The sequence below is a fragment of the Lethenteron reissneri genome, chromosome 16 (assembly GCF_015708825.2).
Source record: "Lethenteron reissneri isolate LAM-NWPU_2019-01 chromosome 16, ASM1570882v1, whole genome shotgun sequence".
Taxonomy (NCBI): Eukaryota; Metazoa; Chordata; class Hyperoartia; order Petromyzontiformes; family Petromyzontidae; genus Lethenteron; species Lethenteron reissneri.
The window spans coordinates 9,693,982-9,706,098 of record NC_083794.1 but is presented as its reverse complement, the minus strand read 5'-3'; positions in this window follow the sequence as shown (position 1 = coordinate 9,706,098).

Genomic DNA, 12,117 nt, shown 5'->3' with positions numbered 1-12,117 from the left:
ACCTCTGAGTGTCTTCGTGCGTCTGAAAATCTGTATTCGTTTGCACGCTGTACGGGGTTGATTCTTGGCTGCACACACCACCAGTGGAAATAATGTCTGAACCTGGCCAAGCAATCTCTCCTGTGTGCCGTGCTGACTTTAATAGGCGTCTGCCTACTTAGGACACTTGCCTTAACGGGACTGTGCAATTCAATTGGGAATGTTTGTACGAATTGTGAGTGGGATCGAGTATTGCCGGCCAAGTGTCTCAGCGTTGGAGCGAGTGGCTTGCAATTGGATTGACTTAGCCAATCATATTTTTGGGGTCGATAAAACGAATGCCATTTTGTGCGAAAGTCAGTAGTGGTTGTCTTTTGGATCGATTTGCCCCAACCATTGGAATGTGGAATCTCTGCCACCAGCAGCTCAGGGCTGAAAACAAGAGATTAGCACTGCCTCAATGCTCATTTGAATAATAAATAACTTTGGCTCTTTGACTATTAGTCTAAAGAATATCTGTGTACAGCAGTGGTGATGCAGTTGCTTTAACACATTGCGTAATGTACCCAGACACGTGAGTTTTAATTCTGGCAACGGCTAACATCAGTGGCGAGTGATATCCCAGGTAGTTCTAGACACCCTCTAAACCAGTGGTTATTAACCCTTACAGCAGCTTGCACCACTTTGGTTCTCAATCCTAAAATGTATATATAATGTTAATAAATACACAGGTTTGATGAAACAAAGTAGTTGTACTTACGTGCCCGTGCTTAAATTGTGCTTTGGATTATTTACCCTTAAAATAAAAATCTGGCCATGTCTCGCACTCCAAGAAAAGGCTTCTCGCACCCCTAGGAGGTGCGTGCACCCCAAGTTAAGAAGAACCACTGCTCTAGAAAAACCCGCATTGACCAGCGCGGTGAAGTGTGGTCAAACAACACTTGATACAGTAAATTTAGCTGTGACGGTCCCACCTGAAGACGGAGACTTGTGTTGCCTCCGAAACGTCGTGATTTAATTTAGTTATTTTTCATCTATTATTGTTTTATTTTATTATTATTTTTACCTACGTGACTTTACCCCAAAAAAACCTAAGAGTATGAATCCTTGCAGTCACGAAAGCTTCAAACCTAGAAAGAATAGAGAAGCCTACATCCAGCAGTGGATTGACAAAGAGCGAAATGTTTATATTTTTTATGGGCCTTTTAGAAATGACTAATTAGACCACTACAATGTTATAAGCAGTGCGCCATCAACTGGCTTTGGAAACCGTTCAAACATTATGTTTTGGTCTGCCATGTGTTATGAGCCTCAAGTAGAATTGCATTCATCATCATGACCTATTGTGCCCTCTCAATTGCAAGTAAAAGTAGCGAGGTCATTTATGACTGACCCAAGTAAAATGTGTTCACAATGTAAGCTTGGGGTGTTTTCTTTCATTACGGCAAACAGGCTGTGTTGTAGTCATGTTTATACGTGCACACACAGGGTTGTTTTTCTTGTTTTACGACCGCGTACACGCACGGCACGCGCACATGTTCGCGGGTACACAAAGTGGCCTTGTTAGGACGAGAGCAATTAACCTCCATCATTGCCGGTTTCTAATTGGCTGACTGGTCACATCGTGATGGTTACCGCATGCTCTCGGCTCTAATCCATCACTGCCTCCACGAGCACTTAGTCCCACCGATCACTCCGTCCCACCGATCACTCTGTCCCACCGAGCGCTCAGTCCCACCGAGCACTGAGTCTTCCTCGCAGAAAAATAAAACAAAATTCTGGATTGAACAAAAATGTGGATTCTGCGGACGATGCCGCAAATCAACTGCGCTAGGAAAGAACGACAACTGGGAATAGTGACACAAAGAGCATGGCAATGTCTGCAACTTATAAAGGCCATATCAAAAAGGAATGCAACATCTCTGGGACATGCGACGAGACAAGAAGGATTGGCAAAACGTGTGCATTACTGGTGAAATTTTTAGATAGAGATGGAAAGGGAAGACAAAGGGGAGAGTGAACAACGCGTTGACGTGATTTGGTTCAAAAGGGCAGACCACGACGTGCGATTCGTTACGAAAAGGGACAGGAAAATATTGAGCTTAAATACTGCTGATCCCCAGATTTCGGATGATCACGATGATGATGACCATGATGTCATCCTCAATAGCTTTGGCTAAGAGTAATCAGATATGAGCGTGCGTGAACTCAAGGGATGGCTGAGTGGCACGTGAGGGCTCGTGCCCACTCTTGAGCACTGATCCAGCACCACTGCGATCGCTGTACGCAGTCGATGGCGATCACACAAGATAACACAATTTCCATGTAAGAGTATGATGACGGGCCGGGTTGCCAATGACTTGCACAATAAGGAAAAGTGAGTGATCAGTCGTGGTGTTTCTCATGGTTCAATAGGAGTTCCCGCGCTCAGCTAGCCCGGCAGGGAACGTACCGAACAGATGGCGTAACTGAAAGTCGCACGAGAAATGCGAACGTCTCCTAAAACCGATGGGGAAATCAAGAATAGCCCACGCAGCGCCACCGTGACCACCAATTCCAAACCGTAGACCGCACGGTACATACGGCACTGGTCCCGCTTCGAACCACTGGCTGGTAACGTTGCAAATGTTCCCCATCAGCAAGGGTTAGCAAAGCAAAATAAAAAAACTAAATATTTCAAGAGCCACAATGCATGTGGAATAGGAGACGGTTCTCGATAAATAACGCCACGAAGCAGTCGTATGTATGTGTTATTGAACTTCTTTCGCACCGTACGTAGCGAACCGTGCTTATCGGAGGTGCGGCAAAAGGACAACAAACCAAACACAAAAAGCAACTCTAAAGACATTCGTTTTCAATCTAGATTTAAAACGGCATAGCTCCAATGGCGCCCGAAGAGCGTTCCAGACGGCCGCAGAAGCGCATCTGAATACGAGACGGCGGGGTCCTTAATGGATAACGGTCACGAAGCAGTCCCTGAAAGAGCCGACCCATTTCCGATGAGGCTACTCAAGCCGCCCCCCCACTGCCTCGCTCACCAACCTCCACACGCACGCGCGCATTCACGAAAGAAGTTCATTATCGCTCTTGCATATGCGCGTGCGTTGCTATTTAAAGACAAAGTGAGTAGGTACATTTAGAAACGCGCATCTTTTTTACAACCTTAGATTATCACGAGTGTGGAGGGAAGATGAAGGGAACATTGTTTTGCCTATTAAATTCGTTTTTTTTACTTTTAAGGCAGTGGACCTTGCAGAATGTGTTGAGATGTTTGAGTTTTGTTGGTACTGTGTACACAAGCAGGTGTACTGGAGGTGGCTCTATACAATGTTGCTTCCAGGTCCTGTTCGCTGGCAGAAACACGATGTCAATGAACAGCCCGGCGTGTCCATAGCGCAGAGTACGATAATTATGAATAATTTAATGTTTTAAATTACATCCTGCGGCTAGTCGTGATGGCGGTGCAGCGGATAGCAGGATGTAATTTAATTGCTGAATTTTTTTTCTCTCCAAAACTTTACGAGACCGGAGTGTGCAACTATTTGTGACCGTTCTCCGTCGACGTTGCTCGTGGCTTATTGCCTCGGTTGTGTACCAAACGAACTGAAGGACTTGTTAAGAGACTTGTCATGTTTGCAAGGCTGTGAAAATATCTTTGGCCGAACACTGCACGCGGTGGATTTTTATTTTTATAAGCAACCCGCACGCTCTTTGGTGCCCTGTCTCTCAACCTTCTCGTGCCTTCTCTGTACTGTATATCGGAATTCGTCTAGATGTCTTGCTTTGTCTCTGTTTATATCTCTCCATTCCTCTGTACCCTCTTCCATTTATATTCCTCTCCTCCCTCCACTCTATCTCACCCACTGCCCCCCCCCCACTCCAACTCTCTCCCCTGTTTCTCACCCTCGCTCTCCTTATTCCCACCTCTCCCTTTCCCGTCACGATCTCTCTTGCCTCTCCCCTAATCCTTCCCTATTCCACTGCTTGGCGCTTTCCCTCCCTCTCCTCCACTTTCCGTTCTGCTCTCTCTCTCTCTCAGGCGAAGATGGCGGTGTACAGAACGAGATAAAAGATGCTGGAACGTGACACTGACGGCTGCTCTGTGCTTCCAGTGTTCAGAGGCCTGCTTAAGGCGTGGCTCCGGCTGGAGCACGCCATGTACCACACACATGTTGGTTATGTGCACGTCTTCTTAGAACACTGGGGAGCCGGAAAAGCCCCTCTCTGTACCAGCGTGGACGGCACCCTCGTGTTCACCTTCTGAAGCGCTCGCTCGTCACCGTGGCGTGTGCGATGGCCACCACCACAGCCACCACGTGACTTTTCTTTCGTGTTGTGCGCGGTGCTTTTAGAGCCACAGCGCGTCGATTTGTAGCGTTTAATTTCATTTGTTTGCTGGTGACTTTGTGTATTTCATATCGAAATCGCCTCCAGTGCTTTTGCTGCTGGCGGCAATAAAAGTTATTTAAAAGTCAAAAAAAGTCTCTCTCTCGTCCCTCTCCGTTTTCAAGACTTTTCACTCTCTCCCATCTCCTCTCCGTCTCTTCCTTCCCGCTGTATCTCCCTCCTCTATCTCCCTCCCTCCCTCCCCAGTCCGTTCTCTATCCCCTCCATCGCATCTGCGCGGGATACACAGCCCGGGGTGGAGGGTGAGATGCAGGTAACGTCATCACGCAGGTGTGCGCGGTGACGTCACCACCGCACGGACTTGCGAGCCTGACAGCCAGCCAGGCAGCAATCCAACCATCAAATTTTTTTTTAAAATTTGTAATTCTACTGGACACCGTGTGGAAAAGAGCTTCATTAGCCTATCGGATTTATCCAGCAAAAATAAAGATTCAGATTCCGATAACGATTCTCAGTCTGTAAGTTGTTTGGATTTGACTGTGTCCCTATAGCACGGTGAACCCGTTTTAAGTAAAAATGCGAATCAACTGCAATTAGCAGTGGTGCATGAGCACAAATTAAACTAACTGAACACGCAAGCCATGTACACTGCCTTACAACAGAATAAACGCACTCGACTCTATTTCAGCGTAACATTTGGCTTCTCACAGAGGCGTAAATAAACCGTGGGGTTTGAATAGACATGTGAACACTTTTCCGTTCGCGCATACTTATTAAGTAGTAAATATCTATCTTCTTGGTTCTTTCGGTAAAGTCACGTAGAATGGAAATAATAAAATAATACAAATAAAACATAATAAAATAATTATCACGACGTTTCGGCCACAACGCAAGCAGCCGTCCTCAGGTGGAGAACAGGTCTGTCGAGAAGACAGAGTCTGAATGACACACCCCAGGCTTGGAGCGTCTATTTAAGCTGGGATGGAGGGGGGAAGAGCGCCTTGACGAAAGCAGTTGCATATCAAGAGGAATTTAGCATATTTATGGGAAATGCAGATATGCGATTAGTACTACTTGTGAAATGCGTAGGAGGTTTGGCGGGGGGTTTAAAGTCATATTATGCCCGTGCATTATGCAGGATTAGCAGCATCAAAGGGAGGGGATAGGGGTAACATTAATAAAGGGAAGGAATGTTAATAGTATGTAGCTGCAGTAACTAAACCACCACGTAAACAACTAGTGAATATCTACTTGTGGGCGGCTGTTTCGCTAACCTCTTCATGCGAACGTTATTCACGCGTGTGCAAATGTTACCCACTTATACTTGCGTTTGGGAGTCTTTTCAGGGGGACCCGCAAGTCAGGCGACTCTTTGGGAGTGAGACTCACCCGGGCACCTTGAGTTCTCACCTGGTTTAAACAAACGAACTAACGCTGGTGCGACCTCCATCTGCAAGGGGTGTTCTCTCTCCGCTCTTGACACGGACCGTGAAACACACAAAATGACTTTACCCTTTCTAAGCAATAAAACAGAACGTGTTACGATGTTCAAACAGCAAATAGAAACCTTTTTGCAGGGAGACAAGTCTGCATTAACCACACGTGCTCGCGGTGAGCGTGCAAACAAACTCTGATCAAGTTTGCATTGCTATACCATGGGATATTGCTGCTCATCCCGGGCGATACATGCTCTGATGCGTGCATTGTCGTTGTACTGTTCGCATTTTGGCATTCTCTGGTGTGGCACTGGTGAGACGAGACCGTACAGAAGGCTGTCTCTGGTGTCGGCCAATCAGTGTCAAAGACAATGCTCCTTGCTCTGACCTCTGAGCGACCCCAGGCCACATTGGGGCACAATATTCGCATGCAGCATTTGCAATCGGCGACAGGTGAAGCAAGACGCAAGCAGGCACGTAACGACGCATCGAATTCTTTGGCTCACGATACAAACAGCAGATTTTAATTTTTTATTGTACATCGAATGACAACACCGTACACGCATAATTATTGTCTCGTGGGACAACTGCGTGCGGCTTCCCCCGCGAAACAGAAGCGCCACGTGGCTTTGTTCGGGCGCACGATTGTGAAGTGCAATCCCCTCGTAGCGGCACGCGGAGGTCAGCCAGAGAGTATCGTTTTGCATGCAGCGTTGGCCGCTTCCTGTTTAGGCTGCGTCTCATTGCTGAGATTTAGAGCTACGGCAAAGGAGGCAATGCACGTTCCCTCCCCCACCACCTCCCCCACCACCTCCCCCACCACCCCCACCACCACCCCCACTACCCCCACCACCACCCCCACCACCTCCCCTACCACCACCTCCCCTACCATCTCCCCCACCACCCCCACCACCTCCCCCACCACCCCCACCACCACCCCCACCACCTCCCCTACCACCACCTCCCCTACCACCACCTCCCCCACCACCCCCACCACCTCCCCCATCACCCCCACCACCTCCCCCATCACCTCCCCCACCACCCCCACCACCTCCCCCACCACCTCCCCCACCACCCCCACCACCTCCCCTACCACCACCTCCCCCACCACCCCCACCACATCCCCCACCACCCCACCACCACCACCCCTACCACCCCCACCACATCCCCCACCACCCCCACCACCTCCCTCACCACCCTCACCACCACCCCCACCACCTCCCCCATCACCCCCACTACGTCCCCCACCACCACCCCCACCACCACCCCCACCACCTCCCCCACCACCTCCCCCACCACCCTCACCACCCCCACCACCACATCCCCCACCACCCCCACCACCTCCCCTACCACCACCTCCTCCACCACCCTCACCACCACCCCCACCACCACTTCCCCCAAAACCACCCCCACCACCTCCCCCACCACCCCCACCACCACCTCCCCCACCACCTCCCCCACCACCTCCCCCACCACCCCCACCACCACCCCCACCACCTCCCTTACCACCCTCACCACCACCCCCACCACCTCCCCCACCACCTCCCCCACCACCCCCACCCCCCCAAGCGACGGGAGGGAAAGTGCTGTGCTCCGTGCGAGTACGCCAAATTTATTGCGTTGGCTTGCCAACTAATACATAAAAAATAATTTTGACAGTTGTGAAGAATTTTTTTTTACAAGGACTTGTAATGAGCCGAGGAGTCGCCCTTTGGGTTCACACGGTTGTCCCATAAAACAAAGCAAAAAAAAGGATATTTATTTTCTTTAAAATATCTCAATGTGACGTATCACGTTGTAAGTAATAAATACATAAATAATACGTCAATTTAACAAGGATCGTTCTAATTTTCTTTGGTTCTTTCGGTAAAGTCCCGTAGATAGAAAATAATAAAATATAAATAAGAAAAATAATATAACTTAATTTTTTAAAATTAAAACCAAAAACTCACGACGTTGCCTGATGACGACCGCTTGTGTTGCGATCGAAACGTTGTGAGTTTTTGGTTTTTATAAAAAAAAAATTCTATCTACGTGACTTTACCGAAAGAACCAAAGAATATGAATTCCTGCAGTCACGAAAGTTTTAAGTCAAAATTTAAGGATCGTTTTTTTAAATCTTCAAAAACACCGCAGTAAAAGCAAATTCAAGCCGTATATTGAAATCGTTAATGTGTTTTTTTCTCCCCAGTGCCAGGTTAAAGGATGTATTTTTAAGAGGTGGGATATAACCCACAATTTAACAGCAACCATCGGAACGACGATGACAGTGAACCATTATCCACACACTGGAGAGAGACGCCCCAGAGGCAACTGGTGATGGAGCGATCTGCCCAATGATTCGTTTTACATTCATGGAATCGAACTGGGAGTCTGGTTGGGGGCCGTCCATAAATGACGTCACGCACCTGGGGGGGGGGGGTCAGACATTTGTGACGATGTGTGACGACGAGGGGGGGGGGGGGTTGAGAAATGTGACGTCACGTCAAAATGCGCAACTTTAAATAAATATGGACAACACGTTCTTCTTAATAAAATATACTTTTAATAAATGTTTTCTCCTACAACATCAGAGTGCAGCGCCACATTAAATACGCACTACAATGACAATAGTTTAAAGCGATTTGAAGCATGTTTTTTTTTTTGGGGGGGGGGGGTTAGAGCCTTGTGACGTCATATTTGAGGGGGGGTCTGACTTTTTGTGACGCTGTGTGACGAGGGGGAGGGGGGATCAAAACTCGTCCAAAATCGCGTGATGTCATTTATGGACGGCCCCTTAGTAATTTGTGTGTGCTAGATTGTGTGAATGTTACATGTGTGTGTACTTCCTAATGGCAATGGTGGTGTAATGGTTAGGGCACTGCTCGATAAACCCGGTGACCTGGCTTTGATTCAAACTTACGACCAACAACAGTGGTGAATTTCAGAACCAGTCCTGGGCCTCCCCTAGGTCAACTCAGCCTTAAACGAGTACCTGGTGCTGTGTATAAACAACCCTGGGAGTGTGGTGTGTGCTGTGCCGACCTTCATAATTGCTCGCTCGCAGGACTTGCACTAACAGTCTTTTAAAGGCTATATGGGGGATCTTTGTCATTCTCTGCCTCATGGGAGTTAGCGATACTGGACTACGAGTCCAGCGAACTGAGTTATATTCCCTCTTGAGGGCAACATCAGTGACGAATATCCGAAATGTTCCGGGGTTTGACTCGAGCCTTGAATGAGTACTTGGTGCAGCTGTGCACATATCTCGCGATGGGGAGACAAAGGCGGCCGGGCGAGGTGCTGACCACTCCACTCCACATTGTTGCGCACCGTGCCGGACTCCATAGGTGCTGCTCGCTCACAGCACTCTGCGCCAACGATCAGTGCTGCTCTGCAGGGGATGAATCTTTGCTCTCGGCTTTGTGTGCTGCCTTACATTGTGGTGTGACCCCGTGGTAAATGGAGGAGAAGAGAGTTTCCAGCACGGCACAGTCTTGCGTGGTCATATTGATTTAAATTATGTCAGGACGCATGACTTATTTCTTTATTTATGTTCCTGGTGGTATGCTGTTTTCCTACGCCAGTGTTAGTTTTGGCAAACTGAACACACACACACTTGAATCACAAAAATATGAAATGCATTATTTAGGCTTCATGTTGGGGGGAGGGGCGGGGGGGTCTGTAAAAGTATAAACAATATTTTAAAATACGTTTACATAAAGGATATTTATACGTAATTTAATAAATGTGCATGTTGTTAAAAATGTGTGTTGTTGGGAACACATCGCAGTCTTGAGAACAGCCTCAGTGATGGGCCAAGAGGCTCAGAACTCAGAGCACTGAGCCAACACCACTGACATCATGGGTTTGAATCCGGGTTTCAGCATTTCAACTGAACAATTAAACGAATTAAACTATACATTTTATTTTTACCAGCTAAGGCCCACTAAGCTACGTAGTTCTTTGTCACAAATGACAGCTCAACGAAGTGGCTCATCACGTGGAGGTTTGCAGCGGCCAAAGTGCTCTGAGCGCGCGTCGACTCGAAATGTGGAGGGAAAAACCGGAGAACCCTGGGAAAAATCCACGCCACCACGGGGAGAGAGACTCCGCACATACAAACGCCGGGTCGATATCGAACCCACGACCTCCTGTATACCAGGCGAAGTTGCTAACATCTCGCCACCGTGGCGCCCCAATTTCAACCTCCCATGTTGAATAAACACGTTTCTTAAGTGTAGCGAGTCGGTTGTGTTAGCCTGGCCAGCACAAATAACCATCATATTGAAGTAGATTGTTTTCTGAGTCAATCCGGCTCACACCAGCTCCGACAATTACACATATCTCAGTTTGACTCGACTATGACAAACATTTCTCTCTCGCAGTGCGAGGGGTAACATGAGTTGCTGTCAAGTGTATCGGAAGTACTTCTGTGATGCCTCCTTCTACGGGCCATGTTCTACCACGCGGCGTGACGCACGTGGTGTGACCCCCCCACAACACCCACAACACCCACACACACTCGGAGATCAAAACTAAATTAGGAAAAGTACAAAAGTCAAAAAGAACTCCGTGAACCACAGCGGCATTCACGTTGCGCCACGGCACTGCCGCCCGTGCGAGCGTGGGTTGCCGTGAGTTGCCGTGAGTTGCCGTGAGTTGTTTCCGTGAGTTGCTTTGAGTTGCCGTGAGTTGCTTTGAGTTGCCGTGAGTTGTTTTGAGTTTCCGTGAGTTGCCGTGAGTTGTTGCCGTGAGTTGTTGCCGTGAGTTGCACTGAGTTGCCGTGAGTTGTTTTGAGTTTCCGTGAGTTGCCGTGAGTTGTTGCCGTGAGTTGCCGTGAGTTTCCGCGAGTTGCCGTGAGTTGCTTTGAGTTGCCGTGAGTTGTTTTGCGTTTCCGTGAGTTTCCGTGAGTTGTTGCCGTGAGTTGTTGCCGTGAGTTGCCGTGAGTTGCTTTGAGTTGCCGTGAGTTGCCGTGAGTTTCTGTGAGTTGCCGTGAGTTGTTGCCATGTGCCGCCCGCCCAAGTTGAGTGGAAGTGGACCGTGCAGCGCCACTCGGCCCCATTTCTGATAGAGAGGCCACATCAACAGCAACAACAATAAGTGTAACCCGTAAAAACAAAGTTTTTCACTATAAATCCTTTATATGCGTGGCAGCGAACTTAATATAAAGGATTTAAAAATATATTCGCCTGTGGAGGACGCGGGGATCGATCCCGCGACCTTTGGCATGGGAAACGAGGGCGCTACCAACTGCGCTACTCCGCCACGGCCTGTGGAGGGGTTACGCTCTGGGCTCTTATACTGTGACGTTCAGCCATAGCCAAGAATGAGTTCTTTTGAATATATGTAAAATATTTTTCTTGCCTAAAAAATGTAAAATTTTGGGAATTTTTTTTCACGAACATTAATTGTCTGGCACAACGAGTTTGTGTGGAAAATGTCAGCTCGATTGGATCACGGGAAGTCGGTTAAAAAACGACCGAAAGATTTGCACGGTCGTAAGCAAGCACGCAAGCAAGCAAGCGAACTTAATATAAAGGATTTAACAAAAAGATGAATTTTCCAAAAAAATGAACAGCAGCTTTTCACAAGTCCCCACTTCTCACTGGCAACAACATTCCTCTCAACCTAGGATTGAAGCTTTAGTGACTGTAAGAATTACTAATCTCATTGGTTCTTTCGGTAAAGTCACGTATGTAGAAATAAAATACAATTTTATTTTTAGTAATTTTTATTTTAGTTCTTTCGGTAAAGTCGCGTAAAATAAATAATAAATAAATAAATAGAATTTACATTTGATTTAAAAATAATTTATTTTATTGTATTTCTACATACATGACTTTACCGAAAGAACCAATGAGTATAGTATAGTAAAGTCACGTATGTAGAAATAAAATAAAAAATAATTTATTTTAAAATAAAATAAACTTTTATTTTTATTTTATTTCTACATACGTGACTTTACCGAAAGAACCAATGAGTATAGTAATTCCTCTGGTCGCGTGGGTCCGTCACCGCGGCTTTCGTTCGCTCCGAGTTCAGCTGCACGGATCCCAAATCCAGACAGTCGTCCCTTCACCCAGCTGGGCCCCTCTCTCCACTCCTCACCAACAAAACAAAGCCCGGTCTGCTGCTGCACAGGTAGGAGCTACTTTTCATCGATGTAGTTGTTTCTTTAAATATACTCTTTGATTCTTTCGGTAAAGTCACGTAGTTAGAAAAATAATAGATCACGACGTTTCGATCGCAACACAAGCAATCGTCATCAGGTGGGACAACCACAGCAAGAAAAAAACTACAGCAGTTTTTTCTTGCTGTCGTGATTGTCCCACCTGAAGACGGTAGCTTGTGTTGCGATCGAAACGTCGTGATGT